General features: G+C 46.5%; 2 long non-coding RNA genes across 5 annotated transcripts; one reads left to right on the top strand and one right to left on the bottom strand.

Annotated features, from left to right (window-relative positions):
- Positions 1-341: 341 nt before the first annotated feature.
- On the top strand, positions 342-16,854 carry LOC123616378 (uncharacterized). Its single transcript, XR_012502557.1, has 4 exons — positions 342-1,049; positions 11,544-11,774; positions 15,070-15,180; positions 16,725-16,854. It is a non-coding gene; the product is annotated as an uncharacterized LOC123616378 (long non-coding RNA).
- LOC123616377 (uncharacterized) lies at positions 2,248-20,819 on the bottom strand. 4 transcript variants are annotated; one of them, XR_012502556.1, is made up of 4 exons: positions 19,070-20,819; positions 14,311-14,483; positions 10,794-14,204; positions 2,248-4,814 (listed from the first exon to the last, which is right to left on the bottom strand). It is a non-coding gene; the product is annotated as an uncharacterized LOC123616377 (long non-coding RNA). The 4 variants fall into 4 exon arrangements; XR_012502555.1 differs by having other exon boundaries at positions 2,248-12,162; positions 14,093-14,204; XR_012502554.1 differs by having other exon boundaries at positions 2,248-10,923; positions 14,093-14,204.
- Between the last annotated feature and the right edge of the window lie 34 nt (positions 20,820-20,853).

Here is a 20,853-nt window from a genome sequence, read left to right as displayed (position 1 = left end):
TCCTCTTTCATGTGGTGTAAGACTTCAGGCTGCTGCTGTTTCAAGCAATCAGATTGTCCAGATCATCAACAAATACTTATTTTTAGCCCTGAAAGGATGAGAATTTCCTAGCCTTCCACCACCCTCTGAAGGCGGTCGGGCCTTGTTTGTATTATCAACAAGGATATAAAGCAGAAAATCTTCCAGATTTTTTTTCTCCATCTACACTGACAGTTGACTAAAAGCATTTCTGAATTGGACCTCAAATAAGGAAACATTGCAAACAGGAAAATCACCTCAATAGGAATGAACAGTGAGTTGTAGTCTTTAAAACATTCATGTGACTCTTCAAAATACATGAGCTCGCTGCAGGAGATGGCTGTGAACATCTCCCCTCGGTGCATTTGTAGTGGTGGGACCAGTGGGATCAAGGCTTTGAGCTTGTAAACCTAGAAGCATAGATTTTCAAGCTGGAAGAGGGTCTTGGAGATTGTCTAATCCAGCTGTCTCATTGTACAGGTGAGGCAACAGGCTTACCTGAGGTTGTATAAACAGCTAGGTGTACAACCAGAAGGATGCAGGAACTTGGAATCCTAGTGTCCTTTCCCCACTACTGCTTCCTGGAAATTAATGTGCCTGCGGCTTCCAGGCCAAGTGATAGAGTTGGAGCATCAGAGGGAAAAATCTCTAGATCCTTATATGTTAATTCTGCGGTAAAGAGTCACACTGGGGTCAGAGAGCCCAGTAAACCTCCTCTTCTCTTTACTTCTCTTGAAACCTTTCATTCCTGCCTGAGAGGACTTGAAGTTAAGATATTTAAGGGAATATATTTATCCATGCCTTGAAACAAAAACACTGAAATGAGGCCATATTTTCTGTCCTTTGTAAAATCAACTTTCCATCCACAGCCAAATCTTTGATTTCCTGAAGAGCTGAACAGTCGGAGCCCCTGGCTGGGGTAAGTGAAAAGCTGCCCATCCTCTGGCTTTGTTTGATGCCTTCATGAAGATCTGAAAGCATACGCCTGAAGAAGTAATGGAAAGTGAGAAGGGCAAGACATCCTAGACATGGTAGGTCCCTCAAGCTCTCCAGGTTAATTTCTTGATCTTAAATGGGAGGAACCCTTGCTTGGGTCTACCAGGGACAAATATGAAAGCGATGAGGTTAAGGGCAGGAGAGAGAACCCAGTTTAATTTATTCTGACTTTACTCTGGAAACTTCCTCTTCCTTATTCCCTCTTCCTTATCTTCCCTATCTTCTGGAAATCTCCTCTTCCTTATCTCCAGACCTTACCTCTAGACCTTTCTCTCTGTTTGCCACTGTCCCTTTGTCCCTGTACCCTGGTGGGTGTGTCTTTCCACTAAGTAAGGTTGCTGTGGAAGTTAGGATGGTCTGAAAAGAAGAGGACCTAGTGATTTCAACACTCCACAGCATGATTACTTCTTTTCATTTATTCAACATATGTATCCTGAACACTTACCCTGTGCTAGGATATGAGCTTAGCATTGAGGCCCCTGGGTGAACAAACACCTACATGTTCCCTGCTGACATTCTGTCTTACACCTAGTTGAGCTGACCTTACCCCTCATCTCTTGCCCTAGGTTTGGAGAACTCTTCTCCTTCCTCTGTCTTTCATCCATTCAACAAAGACTTATTGATTCTTCTATTATGTTCAAATCACAGAGGGTACACAGATGAATCAGGGAGCATCCTGTCCTCATCGTCTAGAAAGAAAGATGCTCATATAAAAATAGAACACCCATTTGGGTTGTTTCCAATTTGGAGCTATTATGAGAAAAGCTGCTATGAATATACTTATACTGTTCTTTTTGTGGATGTATGCCTTCATTTATGTTGGGTAAATATGTTATCCAAAGGTCCATTATTGGGTGAATACACTGTGGTATATTCATCCAATGGAACATTACTCAGAAATAAAAAGGAATCAGGTACTGATACTTGCAGCATCATGGAAGAATCCCAAAAACATTATGATGAGCAAAAGAGGTCAGGGACAAAAGAATTCATTCCATATGATTCTATTTATAGAAAGTTCTAGATCAGGCAAAACTAATCTATGGTGAGAGAAATCAGAACAGTGATTGCCTCTGGCAGGGGGTATTAACTGAAAAAGATACATGAGAGAAAATTCCATATCTTGTCTGGGGTGGTAGTTACACACGTGTACACAGTTGTCAAAACTTAACATACTGTATGCTCAAAATCTGTGTACTTTTTATATGTAAATTGTACCTCAGTACATATTTAATTAACACACACACACAAATCTGCAGAGAGTTTATTTGAATCTTGAACAAACATGGCAAGAGGTTTAAATCTGACAGTTAGGTGTTTGTCAGTTACTGTATTATTTGTGTACTTTTCTGTATGCTTCAAAAATTCATAAAAATATTTTAAAGTTAAAACAAGAAACAGATACAGAATAATCAAACCCAAGTTAGAAGGGATCTTAGAGTTCATTTAGCCCAACTTCCCATCTTGAGCTTGAATCTTCTTAAAACCGCCTTGTCAGATGGTCTTCCAAACTCAACTTGAACACCTTGATGGAGAGTGCATACTGCCTCCTAGGGCAGCAGGTTGCAGAACTACAGTGATGGGTGCAACAGCCAGGGAGGTACAGAGATAGGGTGTCATGAAAATTCAGAGGGGAGAAGGAGGGCCCAGTTTAGGAGCGGGTTCATTTGAGAATGACCATCCGTTGGGCAGTCAGTAGGCGCCGCCATTGCAGATGGAACAGTGAGCAAAACTGGCCACGTCTCTGCAGGTGGCAGAGCTGCAGCTGATAGATTTGTCTGGTTCTTTCCTCTCTGCCATACACTCTCCTTTTCTCCTAGTACTAACCTACCTCCAGGGCTCTTGGGTGAGCTGTTTTGGAAGGGAGAAGAAGGGTGAGAAGGGAGATAGCCACCTTGGAGCCTGGCCCTGTGAGGAGTCAGAGCTGGGAGGCTGGGTTCTCTCCTTCTGAGAGAAACTCCTACTCCTCCACCCAGGACACAGATACGGTAAAAATGTTCTGGAAACTGCAGTCCAAAATATGAAGGGATTTTCTTCATGGCCATGTTGAGCACACAGCAAAGAAGTGGGGGCAGGCATTTATTCAGTGGACATCGCAGTGCAGCTGAGTGGCTCTGTTAGCAGGCCCCGCCTCTCTCCGGGGCTCCACCATCACTGGGGACAGCAGGGTTCTTGGCTCCTGTGAGCCTCCTACGTCAGCCTGTCCCTGTGCAGGATCAGGTCCAAGGACAAGCTGCAGATTAGCTTTCCTATCACTTACAGTTCTAAGGTTGCCAGCAACAGAAAACAACTCCGGATAATCTCAGTAAGAAAACGAATGTATTGTAGGATACAGGGTAGTTCCCAGAATAGGAGGAAGAACTGAATAATCAAGCAGGAAAAGGACAGGAGTCAGAGCCATCTGGGATCTGAGGAGCAGCATCACATTGATAGGCCCACTGGGACAAATCCGTGCAGCTGATCTCATGTCTACTCAAGAGAAAGAGAGTCTGATTTGCCACCCTGTATGTCCATCACAGGCAGGCAGCTTGACTGACAATCCCACCATGATTGAGAGGAAGCTTATTTCCCTAAAGGAAAATCATGTTGCTGTGGCCAAAAAAGAATATACTGGCCAGGTGAAATGCCTGGCCAAGTTCCACCATCTCCATCTGCTGTAGGGCGGTGTCCAGGTAATGTGATGTTGACTGAAAAAAAATGCATAAACTAAAAGCTGAGAATTATGTTTTATTCAGTAGACTTTCTGAGGACTCAAGCCCAGGAGTCAACCTCTCAGATAGCTCTAAGGGAATGCTCCGAAGAGGTAAGGGAGGAGCCAGGATATATAGGAATTTTGCAACAAGAACCAAGTAGTCAGAACATCAAAAGATTACTGTTAATTAAAGAAAACTAGACATCTCAAGTTAATGAATTTAGCGCTTTTCTATATGGGAAGATGCAAAAGTCTTGGGCTCATGGAAATCATTCCTTTAATATCTAGGGCCAGTATCCTGTGCTTTCCCATCCTGAGTCCCCTCAGGTTGCATCATTGAAGGTGGCCGCAGTGACTGAAGGCTTGATGGCTGCAGTATCCTGTGTTTGCCTATATGGCAGGCAACATTTTTCATTCACAGTCAGATTAGAGAACATCGTAGCACGCTATGCCTGAAAGCACCAGCTATCCCTTGGCTTCCCCCAAGCCCTCTTCCCTGTTGTTTCCCTGCTTGGATCTCAAATAATAAGCAGAGAAAGTAGATAATGTGGACACCAGAATGTACCTTTCCCCAAATCCACCAGCCAAGTTATGCTCACAAATGTGAGTGTCCCAGGCCCCCCTGTTTTGGATTAACCTTAATTCAAGCTGAGTGACAGTCTTCCCTGAGTAATCGCAGGGATGAGCTTTCTGAGTCAGCTTGTCTCCACCTGGCCAAGCAAGGCTTCGGGTCTTCCTTTGCAAACCCTGCCCCAAACCAGACCTTAGGAAAGTCTTCCATCTGGCCCGTTTGAGAGTCAGGAATTATTTGTAGTTTGAATGGGTAACACTGTATTGCCTTCTTTACAAAACTAGTTTGGGATCCTCTCCCCATGGGGGCTGGGCCTGCCTGTGGAGAGGGGCTGGAAGGGCCATTGGAGGCAGCAGAGTGATGGGGCCAGGCAGCCGGCCAGCTGCTCTGTAGGCCCAGGGCAGGATGAGTCAGGAGCTCCGCCTTCAGCGCTCAGCTGAAGAGTGCATGACGTGGCCCTGGTGGCCCCTGTGGGCAGTTGCTCGGAGTTGAAACACACAAACACAAGTACAGGAACCCGTGGCTGAAGAGTGCAGGCTGGAAGGAGAGCAGGAGGGTTATGTAAGAGATAGAAGGAGGGGAATCTAAGGCCTGCTGCACTGGGCACTACTCCTGGGCTGATTTTCTTCCTGCAACTCCAGAGGGCGTGATGAGGAGGGGAAAACCAGCGGCTGAAGCAGCTTCAAATTCACTGAGCTTGGGAGACAAACTCATTTAGCTCAGGCCCCGCAGGAGCTGAAAAGGAGCCCCTTCTCCATTCAGCCAGGCTGACAGGCCCTAAAGCTGCTGGGTCTCCTTGGAGACGCCCTTTACTGGGGCCCATCCCATCCCAGTTCTCCTGCCGCTGCCCTGTTTGCTAAGCCCCTTATCAGTTATCCTCCTGGTGTTCAGGGTCTGGTGATGGCGTCCCTAATTGCAGCCCACCTCGGCTTCCTCCCTGATGCTTCTCCCCTGGTTTCTGTGCTCAGGAAGGCCCCCCTTTGTCAATCAACTGTCCAGGGCCAAGAGAGCAGCCATCAAAGCTGTCCCACCAACAGCCTAGAAAGCTCCGCTTCTGCTTGGCCTGGCACAGATCCTCTGGGCCAGTCAAGGAGGTTCGCTGCACCCCAGACTCGCTCCTGAGTCCCCATTATGTGCTGTCTTTGTCCCCTTCCACCTGTACACACCACGGAGCGGTAAGGAAGAAGGCCAAGCCACCTGCATCACAATCCCAGCTCTTCCAGAAATGCCCTGAGCTCTGAAGGCCTCATTCTTCTTACTTGTAAACTGGGCATAATCACAGCACTCACCTCCTTCTGCTGAGAACAACTTTCTTCCCTGACTCTACCAGCCCCACCACCCTTCCTCCAAGATCAGTTGCCACTTCCCTTAGCTTACCCACTGTTTGTCCCTGCCTCTTTCTATGCCCATAGAACTTAGTACAATCCGTTACTAAAACACCGTCACTGTTTGTAGCTGAATTTCCTCTCCTGGCTGGTGGCTCCCGGTGGGAGACATGGCTCCAGCTTTGTTTATTTCAAGCCCATCTATAGTATGTATTAGATGGTCAAGAAATATGGGATTGACTTAATGCAAATAACACTGTAAAGGTGCTATTACCTCCCATTTTTCTCTGGCCCTTTTCAGTAATACTGATTGGAAGAGTGGTTTATACTCATGCCTCCATTTCTGCTCATCCCATCCTCTCTTGAATCCACCCCAGCCAACTGCTTGTCTGCACCACTTCCCATCAAGGGCCGCAGTGACCTCCATGTTGTTAAACTCAGTGGTCAGATCTCAGTCCTCATCTTCATGGCTGATCGCCCTCCTACTTGATCACTGTCTCCCCTGGTTCCTGGGACACACCATCTCCTGGTGTTCATCTCATTGGTGGCTCCTTCTCATAATCTTTTGCTAGTTCTTCCTGGTCTATCTAACCGCTTCATGCTGGAGAGTCTTAGAGCTTGGTCTTGGGACTTCTCTTTTCTGTCCACTTTCTGTCTGTCTCTATGAGGGTACCTTATCCAGAGTCATGGCTTTAAGCACCATCTCTCTGTTGATTACTCCCAAAGATATAACTCCTGCCTGTCCTTCTCTGTTGAACGTAAGGCTCTTATATCTACTGTCTACTCCACAATACCACTCCACCTTTCAAACTTGTTCAGTTGAAATCCTGATCTGCCCCCCACCCCAATACCTTCTCCTGCCTTTTTCCCCATGTCAGTGAACTGCAACTCCAGCTTTCTGGTTGCTCAATACAAACAGCTTTGTCAACTTTGAATTCTCTCTTTCTCTTCCACCCACCGCCAATCCATCACCACATCCTGCTGCTCTATTTTCAGTGTACATGCAGAATCTGACCACTTCTCACTGTCCTGGTCAGTCTCACCTGGACTATTTCACTGATGCTTAACTGGTCTCCTTGGTTTTGTCTTTGTCCCCATCAGTCTATTCTCAGCAAGGTGACCTGATTGATCTGACGAAAAACCGAAGCCAGATCATGTTACTCTTCTGTGCAAAACTCTCCAGTGGCTTACATCTCACTCACATGGCTTGCAAGGCTGCACAGGATCTGGCGCTGTTGCTTTCCTGGCACCATCTGCCACTGCTCTCTCCCTCCCTCCATGGTCAGCTTCAGCCACGCTGGCCTCTTTGCTGTTCTTCGAACAGCTCAGGCACACTCCTGTCTCAGGGATATTGTACTTACTACTCCTTCAACGGGGAATGTTTCCCACAACGTGACTGGGTCAAGCCCACCACCTTCAAGTCTTTTGAACCATCCCTTTCCCAGTGAGGTCTTTCCTCAACACTTGTTATAATATTTGTAATTTACTTTAAAATACTTGAGTACGGTCAGTGAGGTATTATGTATGTGCCAGCTCATTTAAATTTTAATTCTAGAGACAGTCAGTTAATGTGCCATCAAAAAAGCGCAGTTTGTTGGGGAGGGGCAAGATAGGCGAAGGGGATTAAAAGGTACAAACTACTAGATATAAAATAAGTAAGATACAAGGGTGTGACGTACAGCACAGGGAATAGAGTCCATATTTTATAATAACTTGAAATGGATTATAATCTGTCAAAATATCAAATCACTATGTTGTTTACCTAAAACAAATATAACATTGTGAATCAGCTATACTTTAATTTAAAAAAAAAAGCACAGTCCAGGACTACGCAGCTGGTATTCTACTAGAAGAGTCCATGCTTCGAGGCTGCCACTCCACGAATTTCTATTACCCCGTCTTAAGCAACAAAACCAACACTTTGCTGATTAGTGCACTAAATTTAAAAGATAAACCTGTGTTGGTGAAACTAGCAACATGTTAAGAAGCACAATGAAAGTGAAGTATTGGCTTCCTTAGGTAGAATTACTGGAGACTGGCTCCAATAATTGGCTGCAATCATTTAGGGACTCCCTACTCTTACCTAAAAGGGTGCACCAGACTTGATCCCTACTCTGTCTGGTATCCAAATGTTGGCTTGGAGGGATCTGTGGTGCATGATCCCAACAAGAAGGCACAGAACCTTGGAAATATGGAAACGTCAATGGGAATCCAGAACAAGTCCTGTGAAGAATTTCAGGCCTGCTTTGCTAACAATTATTTGGTTAGTAGATGTCATAAGCAGAATCTGGCTTGGGTTGTACTTTTATTTCCCCACAGTGACATTTGGTCGGGTGGCTAACCCCCACCTAAGATTTCTTAGTGGCTGCCACCATTTACCAAAAAACCTTAAGAATTGAGCATACCCAAAACAGCTTAGGTCGAGTTTATAAGACCCTCTTATATAAAATTTTGACCATCCTCCCACGGTCTGTATCTTTGTTCTTGCTTTATTTTTCTTCATGACCTATCAACATCTAACATATGATATATGTTACTTTTGTGCGTTTATTGTCTGTCTCTCTCTGTGGATGATGTAAGTGCCATGAGATTAGGATTTTTGTCTTTGTCTGTTTTGTTCACTACCATAACCCAGTGTAAATAATGGTGTCTGGTATCATAACAATGCCTGGATATTTGTTAAGTGAATGAATGAAAGAAGATAAAGGCATGCTTCATGAGATGCTGAAGGAGTTGGAGAAACAAGAGGATTACTTTTGGCTGGAAAAATCAAGAAAACATTGACTATGGTCTTGTCATGGAACAAGACCACGGGGGTAGTCTGAATGTATAGACATGAATTTATTGTTTGCCAGGCAAGGAGAACCATATCTTTGAAGAAGGCTCAGTGAGTCTTCCTGAACTGAAATTGAAAGTGACGGAGAAAAGAAGTTTTGTCCAAATTTCCCATTGATTCAGAAGTGAAGTTTGAAGTCTCTCTTGAGATAGGTTATGACTCTGGTTTTGCATCACTCAGGCATGGGGCAGTTCTCAGCCAGATCCGGGGAGGTTGCATAAGTCTCTGGGGGGAGGTGATTGGGGAGCACACCGGCAGCAAATTTGTGCATCCACAAGGCTCCAAGGTGAGATCTTTCTTAAACTGTCTCAAGAGTCCCAGGAGAAGAGATTTGGGGCAGAGTGAACAGTGTGAGCCAGAGTACTCAAGAAAGAAATACTGAGCACATCCAAGGAAGACACGGAGCCAAGGGTGACTCCAGACCAAGGGTTGACGTTGAGAAAGGAGGTAGAGGTTCCGCTGCAGACACTTGGAATGTGGCCGGCAAGAATCAGAAACATTTGTAATCAGGAAATATGATTAGAGCTGTGTTTCAGAACATTAATCCAGCAGCAGTGTGTAGGGTTCACGGAAGAAAGAAAGACAGGGGGACAAGTTAGGAGGCCGGGGCAGTATCCCAGGTGAGAGGTGGTAAAAGTCTGTGCTCAGAGACAGTGAGACAGATGGGCAAGCTGCCAGGAAATATGGGAGAAGAGAGTGGTACAGACGGCTCAGGGGGTGCCCGCAGTTGGTCTATAGCCCACTGCCATGTGCATCTCTCACGCTGACACTCTCCCAGACCCTAGGGCTTGTGGGCTCAGCCAGGAGGCACACTTGACTCCACAGTGGCAGGCCGGCCACTGGGCGGAGGAGGAGGGAAGGGCAGGAAATGCAAATTCTTGTGGTGAGAGGACAGTGGCTGGCTCCAGCACACCTCCAGCTGCTACCGGCATGCAAAGGGGGTCACTCTAGGGGTGCAGGGCCTTTCAATCCCAGCAGATAGAGCAGCCCCCTATCCAGGAGGTGAGAGTTCAACGGGCAGCATCTAGCCCCATGTGGGAAAGTCCTGACCACCAGACCCAGCCAAGGGAAATAAGAGTCAGGCTGCAAGAGCCCAGGCCCAGGAGAGATGTGGAGCAGAGATCGGGAAATCACGGTGAAGGGCCAGGCCTCAGCTACCCAGCCAAGCCCAGGGCCTGCCAGCTGGTGGGGAAAGGGCTCCGGACACAGAGCTGGACTGGGCTAAGGGACAGGAGGGCTGGGAGACATCTGTGTCTTTAACAGATAAGCTGGGAGAGACTGGGAAGCCCTCTTCCTGTTTCCTTCCTCACCTGCCCCCAGCAAAGACACTCGGGCCACGGAGTGTCCAGTGCTTCCTTAACCTGTGTCTACTTCCTGTTGTCTTGGGAAGAAAGGGGGTGCTATGAACACAACACCCAAATAACCCTAACACTGCCACCTCTGCCAAGCACAACAGACTTGCTTTACGGGGCTGACCTCTTCCTTCTCCCTCATTTCCTCTGCCAGAGGGGGCTGCCCACCAGAGTCCCCACCTCAGCGGAGCCAGTGGGCAAGTGTGGGAGAGATGGATGTGGGGACACAACTTGTAAGGGACTGATTCTAGCTGCCCTGCGACGCTCCTTCTGATTGAGAAACTTCTCTGAATTCAGGGCCGTCCTCTATGCCTTCCCCAGCAAGGAGAGCCAAGCTCTCCCAGCAAATCTGGCCCTCTCCTTGTCTCCTCCCTCTCCTCCACTGCTCTGAGCAATTGCTTCTGACCCTCCTGACAAGTGACAGGTCATCTTCCCCAGCCTGGGGAATTGCCAGAGTCACTGGAGTCTTACAACTGTGCAAGTGGCTTTCGCCTTGGCTGCAGTCCAAACCTGGAGCCTCCTGATTTCAGTCCCCTGCCACTCTGACATCTACACCCTGCCCCCTGCTTGTTTGAAGACAGGTGCCCTTGGAGGTGAGGCTCCCTAGCCTGTCCCCACCCCCAACCCAGGCCAGGAGCTGAATGAGCAGGTTCAGCTGTGCATGTGGAACCAGGAAGAGATGAGGGCCCCGGGGGACTGAGATCCTTCCCTGGAGGTTCCAGGATGTCCCAGGGTCAGCATAGCAATTGGCCCAGCAGGCAGCTGCTTATCTGAGCAGAAACAAATGCATCTGTCTGATCTCTGGATGAGATGTTCTTGGGGACCTCAGAGAATTGAATGAGTCCAGAGGAAAAAAAGGTAGGGGGTCCGGGTACTGAGCCGGGTATCAAGCCAGGCTCTTTGATATCATCTCATTGGATCCTCAGGCTTATCCTGAGGAGTGTATATTTTGTCCCTGTTTCCCAGCAGAGGTAACTGACCTCAGAGATATTAAGTAACCTACCTAAGGTCACACAGCTAGAAAGGATCCAGCTGGGGTCCAAGTCCACCTTTGGCTGATGCCAGAGCCTACGCAGAGCTACCTCCTGGGGGAGAGGGTCACGAAGAACAATTTGAGGGGTCAAAGCTTCTTCCTGGGAAAAGTTAACAACAGTTCTGTTACATCACCAAAATTCATATGTTAATTTCCAAACTCCCAGTACCTCAGAATGTGATATATTTGGAGACCGGGTTTTGAAAGAGGTAATTAAGTGAAAATGAGGACATCAGGGTGGGCCATAATTCAGTGTGACTGGTGCCCTTATAAGAAGAAGAGATTAGGATACAGATACACAGGGGAAAGTCCACGTGAGGCCATCTACCAACCAAGGAGAGGACTCAGAAGAAACCACCCCTGCCCACACCCTGATCTCAACTTCTGGCCTCCAGAACTTTGAGGAAATAAATACCTGTTCTCTAAGCCACTCAGTCTGTGGTCCTTTGTTAGGCAGCCCAGGCAGACTGAGATGAGTCCTCATTTACTGAGTGTTCCTTGTTCTAGATCCCGTGCAGGGTATTTTACACTGACCTCTCTTCACAGTGGCGCCTTAGCCATCCAAGAGGTAGGCAGGGAGGTTGGGAATTGCAGGTGTCCACAGAACCCCTTAGCTTATGGGATACTTTGGCCACTAAACAGCGTATGGCCTATGTCTGTCAACCATCTTGTCATTGTAATTATCCTGGAAACAACTGCCTCTGCCTCCCCTCAAAACAGGACTTGAAGGCGTGCAGGAGGAGTCAGAGAGACAGACACGAGCTGACCTTGAGGTGCTGACTCGGGGGGATGCCTGGCACTTCATCTTATGGCCTAATGTGAGCAGCTGATCTCCTGCTCTGCAGTGCTCCTCGGTGCTGCCTGCCCCACCCGTGTTCCAGCCTGTCAGTCATCACCCGGTGATGGTGGCTGACCTTCCAAAATGATAGTGAATGGAAGATGCATCAACAGGTGAGGAAACCCAGGCTAGGGGTGGAAGAAAATCGGTCTCTGAATTTTGTGAGTGTTGAATTTGCATACATCCTGTCACGAGTGAATGAGTTAACCTTCAAACAAAGTGGGCAGAAGAAAACCCCTTTCAGCTGTAAGGGGTGGGGAAGGAACAATGGGTTTTACAAAAAATGAGGCCTGGTACAGAGAGGGAGATTGGAAATGGGTGTTTCAAGAAGGAAAAATAAATGTAATAGACATATGTGTATATGTAAGTGTATATATGTACACACGCATATACACCTTCTGCAGTGCAAGGTCTTGGGCAATTTAATATGGAAAAAGCCAGGGCTGCCCTACAGGGAATGTTCAAGTCCATCTCCAGCATTTTTCTTGATTCCTTTGTCAACTGGAGAGAAGGGACAGAAACAGGAGTCCTCATAAGACAAAAAAGAACCTAATATTTTCAGCATTCTGCAGTTTGGTATACTTCAGACTTGTTAACTTCCAAGTGGAAATCCTTGGAATTATCGTTTCTAGATAATTATTTAGATGTTAAATAACATTTAGATATTTCTGTGTTTTTCCCAACCCAAAGACTGAAGCTACTGCTAAAGGCACAGGTGTTTGCTAATCTCCCACCTTTCCCTTTAAATCAACAACATCACCCCAGAAAAAAAGTGTCTGCTCTAGAATTGCATCTGCTGACACATGGGTGAAATATTTAACGGCATGCTTTGCTGAGACCCATTTTTATTCACATGTATGAAACAGAAGGAAAAACCTCTGGCTGACCTAATATTCTAGAAGAGACTATGTTCTGACCACACTTCATTATGAGCACGGAAAATATCCCTTCTGAAAGGGAAAAAAATATATGTGGTGTTTATGCCTGGGGCCAGGAAGTGCCTGTACACCCTCCTGCCTGGATTCTGCTCTAAACCAATATCGACTCGCATAAGCGCATTTCAGAGTGACCCTGTTTGTGAGCCTTGGTTGAGCAGTTGAGCGGAAGCAGCTCCGTTGGTCAGAAGTGCTTGTAGAGAACATGAGAGGATTAAAGCTGCCTGTTCCGGGGAGGATTTAGAAAGTGCCTGATGCTCCTGGACTGTTGGTGGAGCCAAGGGGGCCCAGGGACAGCTGATTGGGTGGACTAGTCCAGAGGCTGAGGGTCTGGGTGGGTCTCTCCAGAGAAGTAGCCCTGGGTACCCTGGCAGCATACATCAAAAACCACATCAAAGGAGCAGGAAATGGTGGCCAGAGAAGCCAGCAACAGTGATTGTGTGCGGAGTAGGGTGTTGGAAAGATGTGTTAAGAACACAGATGGAGCAGAGAGGCTGGCAGGTGCCAGGCAGGGAGACGGAGGGTTCTTGGCTTTTTTCTGAGCACAATCATAGCAATCAGTGAGTTACTGTATCCCTGGTCCAGTTATTCGCCATAGCTTTGGCCAGAGGATTGTAGAAATTCTGTCAAAGTACATGATCAGAGCTGATAGAGTTGCTTGGCAGATAATATGGACAGGGGTTGTATGTGAATCTGCTACAATATCTAAGGTGACTCCATTCTGCTACACAAAATGAGGAAACCTAAGTATAGGAGCAAGTAGTATGCTAGAGACTGAATGTTTGTGTCCCCTCAAAATTCATATGTTGAAGTCCCAACCCCCAAGGCAATGGTATTAAGATCCTGGTTCAGTATTTAGGAGGGGGTGAGGTCATGAAGGGGGAGCCCTCATGAGTGGAATTAGTGCACTTATAAAAGGACCCCAGGGAGTTCTCTCGCCCTTTCTGGCCTGTGAGTTACATTAAGAAGATATGAACCAGGAAACAGGTCCTCACCAGACATCAGATCTGCCGGAACCTTGATACTGGACTTCCCAGCCTCCAGAACTGTGGGAAACAAATGTTTAAGCCACTCCTTGGTACTTTTGTTATAGCAGCCAGAATGACTAAGGCAGATAGGTTGCCCATTAGTGGAACTGGAGGCTACTGCTGTGTCAAGAAAATTTCTCACACAACGCTGGTGAAAAGACAAGCACTGTGCAGAAAACAGTAAGAAATAGATAAGTGAAGGGCAGTAATGGTTGGAGAAAACTAGAGAGAAGGATTGCCTTTCTTGTTAAAGTGGTCACAGAAGGGTTCAGTGAGATTTGTGCTTGTATAAATGGAGGGAGGTACGGAGACACAGGAAACTGGGAGGAGAGGGGATGGAGCAGTCCAGGATAGTGGGAACAGTGGAAAGAATCCAGGAGTCCTTTATGTCACATTGGCTGATGGGCAAACACTTGGGTTAACAGCTGGGCCCACTGAGCAGCCTGACTTGATGACACAAGAACCCACCTGTGCTTTCCAGTTACACTTGGAGTTTTGTCAATGGCACATCCGTGGAGAGGATGATGTATAAATTAGAAATGCTGCCTCACAGACATCTCTTAGCTTCTTAAAAATTTCTCTAAGAAAAATGGAGTAAGATTTGTTGAGTAACATTCTGAATAATTAGTCTACATGTTAGTAACCATTCCATTGAAAAGATGTGGAAAGAGAAAACCAGAACTTACCCAAAGTTCCTGAGCTGCTAAATGGCCAAGCTAACATTGAAACCCACATTTGTCTGGCTCCAAAGCCTGGGTCCTTTTTCATTGCAACAAGTGAAACCCAGGGCTAAAGAGGATACAGCTCAGACCCAAGGCAGGGGCAGCTGGATGGGCCTTGAAAAGGGGGCCTTGGTCACCTAGAAGAGAAGACAGACTCTTAGCTTGTCACCTGGTTCAAGGCTTTCTAACATAGAGGACACAGGACATGGGCAGTCTGGAGAGAAAGAGAAATACATTAGATTAAAAATGGAGTTGGCTGGGTGCTAATTAGTTAACCTCTAATAAAAGGGATAAATAACAGGATGTAATTAAGCAGTGCTTAAAGAGGACTCCAGGTATTTCCTCCAGTGAGTAAACCCCAGTGGATTGTTATGCTAATTCCAACTGAAAAGGTGGAGACTACAATCCTTATCTGGGAAAGAATGGAGCACATTGAGCTGTATTCCTGTTGCATGTTGATTCTGGATAGCCCAAATAACTTTTTTAAAGACGAAAAGTGGATTGCGAGGATGATTAAATCACGTTGAGGGAAATGTACACAATCCAAGGTGCAGCTTCCTGGTGCAGGATGATAGCAGCAGGTGTGGGACTGGGGGCACCTAAGCAGGTGGGGCTGTCACTCACCAGGCATCATCTCAGAGTGGCAGCCCACTGAGGAGCTTGAGGTGGAGAGAGGAGCCGTTTTGCCCCCCACCACCTGTTTCTCCTTTTGTTCCTTTCCAGAGATGATAATTTGAGTATCTCATCCAGCTAGGAGAGGATGTTCCTTGCCCTGACTTCACAAAACCATTATTTCAACCAAAGTGGATGGATCAATCTCATGCAGTGTCAAAGGTATTTTGCTTTTGCTAAAATAGTTCATTAAATATGGATATTTTTCATGTATGAATTGTTGGCTTTTGGTCCCTTCTGTCTGCCTGAAAACTCAGAAGTAAGATCTTTAGTCTCTAAAGGACTACAGAGTTTCTAAAGCCACTGATGGGCTGAATGGGATCTGCTCATCAGACAAGCAGGGCTCAAGCTGAGACTCTGACACTTCTGTTTGTCCTGCCCAGCACCTGGTCAAGCTTGGAGATAGTTACGCCAGCCCAAAGTATGCCACGTTGGCATGAGGATTATTGTGAGCCAAAGGCAACTGAGAAAAAGCAGATGTAAGAAGATCTCTCTGCCCCTCTTCTCATCTGTCTAAAAGCAGGGTGTAAATTTCCCGTGAGGTGTCTCCTTCTCCTGTACGAGAAAGAGGAGAATGACCTTTATCACCAGAGACAGAAATGGCACTAAGATGAATCCTTGCAAAGGAAGCCTCGCTAAATAACCCTTAACTACATTAGTTTCCCCCATATATTTCCTAGTCAGTTCCCATAATTTATCAGCTCTAGAGGTCCAAACTCTCCTTCCTTTGTCTAATTGCTGCTCTACAATTTACTGCCCTTTGTTAACATAGCATGTAAGTCCCCAAGTTTAGCCACTTCTTTGTTTTTTTTTTTAAGTGAAGCCCCTGTACACTCATAAAACAAAATATTAACATCAATTTAAATTACATGCTTTTTCTTCCGTTAACCTGGCTTTGTCAGTTTAATTTGCAGGCCCCAGGTACAAACATAAGAAGGTAGAGGAAAGATTTTTTTGTGATGAGAATTAAGCAATCATTACACAAAAAGACTTCAGTGAAGCCAAGATGTGGAAGCAAAGAGCAGCTAAAACATTTGAAGGCAGGACACATACTCCCTATATCATTAGGCAGGAAGGACTGTGTCCAGGGTCCTCTGCAGAATGAATATGGAGACACCAGTGGACCTGGAGCTGTGGTAGCAAACAGGTGGCATAACAGGGGTCTTCTATAACTTTCTTTCCTTTACTGATTAACCAATGAAGAAATAATGCCCCAAAGTCCTAGATTTCCTGTGAGAGTCTTAATTTTGGATGATTTCATTGCTTTCGATAAAAAAATTTTTAGAAAATACATAAATAAATGTGATTTAATGTTCACTTCTTGGCAAGAATTTTAAAATTATACATATATTTATATATATAAATATACATAATCTTGCAATCCAAAAATCTTTTCGGACCATGTACATCAGTATTGGCTTTGGAAAAGAAGTTCACCACTGGATCCTTGGAAAGGTGATTTAGACATTTTGCTGTACTGAGAAAAGTAAATAATAATTACATTATTTTTACTACCTCTCCAGTTGGTGAAATTAAGGTATAGAAAACAGACTTGCTGAAGATGACAACACAAGTTAGAGTCAGGCCCACACGTAGGTCATCTCCCATCTAGGTCGGCTCACTGAACACGGCATAGATTTTTGACAGAGCTTTTGCATCACCTTGGCTCCCTTGCAGCTTCAGACCAAGTGCTCATCTATTTTTAGCAGGCAAACCCACTGGGAAAGAGTGAAGGTAACAAATGAAAGGAGAAGGCAAAAGGACAGAATGAATTTCAGAAGTGGGATAAAAGTTTTTTCAGAAAAGGACTGAGAGAAATCAAGGATAACATGTAAGTAGATGAAATGCATTTTATTCATGGTGGCCTTTTTCTTCTATTTCCCTCTGGATCCCACAACACAGTTCAATCCCTTTCTTTTCTGAATCCCTCTGACATTTTGTTCTTCCCTTAAGACATTGATTAGATTCTGCCCTACAGTGACCCACGGTAACAATCACACCTTGTCTAGACCAACTAGATTACAAACCCTTTGAAGGCACAATCAGTGTTTCAGACAAGTTTGTTTCCCTCACCGAGTTTAACATTTTGTTGAATAAATGAATAAGAAAATATAGAGTGTCAAAAAGTCTGAGCCCATTTTTATCTCCTATTGGGAGTATTTGCTTCCAAAATTTTATTTTGAAAGCTTGAAGAAGTTTTGTCAAGATGCTTGGGACGTTAGCACTTGACTAAACATATAAATTAAAACTACCAACATTGTTCTTCATGAGCAGGACAGAAAGAAGGCAGGACAGTTCTTCGTTTTGTGGCATTTTAGTGTGTCTGGCTTTGAGGAGGAGGAGGAGGTGGCTGTATCAGGTCTGCAGAGAGCTCTCCTGCTCAGAATCACACAGGGCTGGAAATGAACTAGATCTGACAAATCATCCTGCCCAAGCTCTCCATTTTGCAGATGAAGAAACTGAGACCCAGGGAGAGTGCCTTGCCCAAGATCACTAAGCTAGATGCTGTTACAGCCTAAGCTGAATCATTTTCAAGATAAAGTGCTGAATGAAGCAATGTATTAAAAAACTTTTCTGCAGAGACCCTGGATTAGAAACCTAGCACTTTAAGTCATTAGCAAGTGCCACAGTATCATGGATAGAAAAATAAATGGAGGCTGCTGAACAGATCTATGACAAAGTCAGGACTGAAGAAGGCTTCAGGCTGTGTTTTTGAGGTGGCTTGGTGATGTTCAGTCTAAATACTGAAGATTTTCCATTGCTTTTGAGTCCTGATTTGATGGGCAAAGGTGGGCAGGGAAAGACAGAGGTTCCTCAATTCCATCTATAGCAGTTGCCTAAAAACATAACAGTATATTCAGACTTCTCACCTTGAGGAGCCTCAGTTCTTTTGAGCATTCCCACCACCAGCAGGGAAGCTCCCCAAGCAGCTGATATAAGATTAGCCTAGCCAACAGCTCCATACCAGAAGGCCCATTCCTGTTCCAGCTGAGAGTAATAAGCAAGTCCCCTCTCTCCTCAGGAAAGAGGAACCCACGGAATATTTCTTTACATTGCCACCTTAATTAATTCATTAATGATTTTTCAGGCAAGTTTTATTCAGGCACTTGGGTACAGGGCAGTGAGTCAGAGGTTGGCATCAGAACCAGAATAGAAGCCACAGTCCTCTCTGGGGATCCTAGCCTGGGCTTTAAATTCCCAGATCACACAACTTCCTAATTGGAAAGAAATGTTCTTAAACAAGAACAAGGGTTTTGCCAAGCTTGACAGTGACTAATAAGGTCAGTCTAAGGACTGTCTGATGAAAGCAAAGTTGGATTTACATGTCACAGTGAATGTTTAAAGTATTTTTACCCCGAGGTTTCCTGCTGAATATAAATAGAATATATCGCCTGGGGCAATCCCATCCCAACTCCTGCAGATACGGCTTCCGTAGTCAAATTAACTTTGAAATGACAATGTCTTCTTTCCAAAATGCCTTTGTTTTCTGTAAGATCTGCTTACTGACAACCTGTTTCACGAGGTTCGCGTGTAAACTGATTAAGGTTCCCACCCCCACCCTGCATACTATTTGGGGACAGGTTTTATCACCTCTATAGCCAATATCGGTAGCCCTCACATTGTATTCATTTAACTGCGTACCAAATGGCCTGCATACTCACAATACCAAAAATTAAAACAAATATCTAGGGTGCTTATAGAGGACCCGGATAAATACAAAATTTAAATCTCTTCGGCTGAAATACATGGAGCTGAAAGCCAGTTCCTGAATTGAAGGGAAAGGTTTGGTTTTGTTTTGTTTTTTCTCTTTCAAAAATCAGGCGTTCATACTGCAAGCGGCTCTTGGCTTAAATACAAGTGAAAGCCGCTCTCCCCTTCAGGGTTCGGGCGCGCACACGTGGACATACGCACTCACACGCGCCCGCCCACGCCCCCTTCCGTGTGAACCGCCTGCGGGATTTACGGGCTTCACCACCACGGATTACTGTCAGGTGCAGAAAGCAAGTCTTTGGTGGGCATTTTCCTCCCCCCGGATTTGACTGTTATTTACCGGCCACGTGAGCGCTGGGCGGGGAGGAGCCCCCGGCGCCAGGGAGACAAAGGCTAGCAGAGCGCGGCCGGTGCGGCCCAGGGACGTCTCCTACCTCCTGCGACACGTGCGCAGTTGGCCCGGACTTGCCTCCGACTGAGAGGCTCTTCAGAGTGCAAGCCCTTGTAAAGGCATCGGCGTTTTTCTGGAAGCGACCCTGGCTAAGGCCGGATTCCAGGGCGGCCCGGGAAAGCCCGGAACGGTCGCGGCTTGGGGGCTTCTCGGAAAGGTCGAGCTCCTGGTGTACTAGGGAGAGCGAGTCTTTTTTTTACCCAGAGCCTCACGACCGCTTCAATACAAGAGAAACCGGACAGAAGCTCCTTTTGCCCCCGGAGGGAGTACAGACCCCTTCCCAGCAGTGAGTCTGACCGCTGACCTCCCCTCCTCAGTGTCTGGCGGCCTCGGTGTGTCCGTAGTGGTGGCTTGTTCCAGGCCGGGGACTAGAGTGAGCAAAAATACAAGGGGGAGCCCAAAAGTCAGTGGTCAAAATAAATACCTTAATGTAGTGCTTTTTAAGCAATTAAAATTAGCGCCCAAAAAAATCCACGATGAGCAAAATAGTGAATTCTAAATAGAGCAGGATAAGTACATTGCAGAGCCATTTTGGAACCCGAGGTAAAAGGAGGATCCTCAGGGATAAGCGGCTAGCCTCACAACGCACTCAGCTTGGGCCGGGTGTTGGCGATTCTGGGTGCAGTGGGAGGGGATCCTCGGATGTGGAGGCCGCCGCCGAGGCCAAGATGGGGAGTGGAGGGGTGACCCTGGGGGCGGAGGTGACAGCTCCGGAGAGCCGCTCCGCGGGGAACAAAGGCGTGGCGGAAGGCCGAGTCGGGGGAGGGAGGGACCCCATGGGTTCGATGGCGTCGCTTCGGTCGACCTGGAGTGGAGGACTCGACCCCGCTGCCACCAAGGCCCGGAGCGAGTCCCCGCTTGGTGGTTAATAATCACCAACAAGACTTGGCAAGATGTCGGGCGAATAATTTTTGGCTTCTGTCGTGTCCCTACCGCGGCGCGCGCACACCTCCTGCCAAAAACGGCCTCTGGGAAATTAAATGCACAAGGAAAAGCGGGGCCTGGAAAACTGCGACATGACCTGTAAAGAAGGATGCGAGGAAACCGGAATCGGCCCCGGAACATATTAAATCCTTTACACTTCAATTTCTCTGGGTCTAGCTTCGCACCAAATGTGGACCCTAATTGTCATTTCCTGAGAAGACAATTTACACGTGTGCAAGATGGGGTGAGGACTTTTCCAAAAGCCGAAACGTCGGGGGTCTTTTTTCTCCCATCGGGGTTAAATAAACATCTTTAGGAAGCGTGGAAGGGAGTGGCTCTCCCGCCTTCCTCCTTGGGAACAACATTCCGGATTCAATTAATGCCTCCCTCTGGGTTGTAAAGCAACAAACCCAACACCTCTCTTCTATTACTGGGCTTCGGGGCGGGAGGGCTTTCTCTTTCATCTTGAGTTGGGGTTTGCCCACGTTCCTTGGGAAGCTATAAAGCTGATTTAATGGTTTAAGATGAAAATCGATCAAGCTCAGGCAGAAGCTAACGTCTGAGGAATCGCAATTGAAAAACACGCCAGGCCGGCCGAACGCACTCCGTGAGCCTGGGGCAAGGAGGGCCAGGCTGGGCCAGCTGGATCGCGGTGCAGCGTTCCCCTGTCCACTTGGGTACGAATGGGACACCTGAGAGGCTGGTAGGCGGGAAGCACGGAGATAAAGAGGGATGAAATCTCAAAACCT

The sequence above is a fragment of the Camelus bactrianus genome, chromosome 26, assembly GCF_048773025.1.
Source record: "Camelus bactrianus isolate YW-2024 breed Bactrian camel chromosome 26, ASM4877302v1, whole genome shotgun sequence".
NCBI classification, from domain to species: domain Eukaryota; kingdom Metazoa; phylum Chordata; class Mammalia; order Artiodactyla; family Camelidae; genus Camelus; species Camelus bactrianus.
This window is presented reverse-complemented; position numbering and strand designations above follow the sequence as displayed.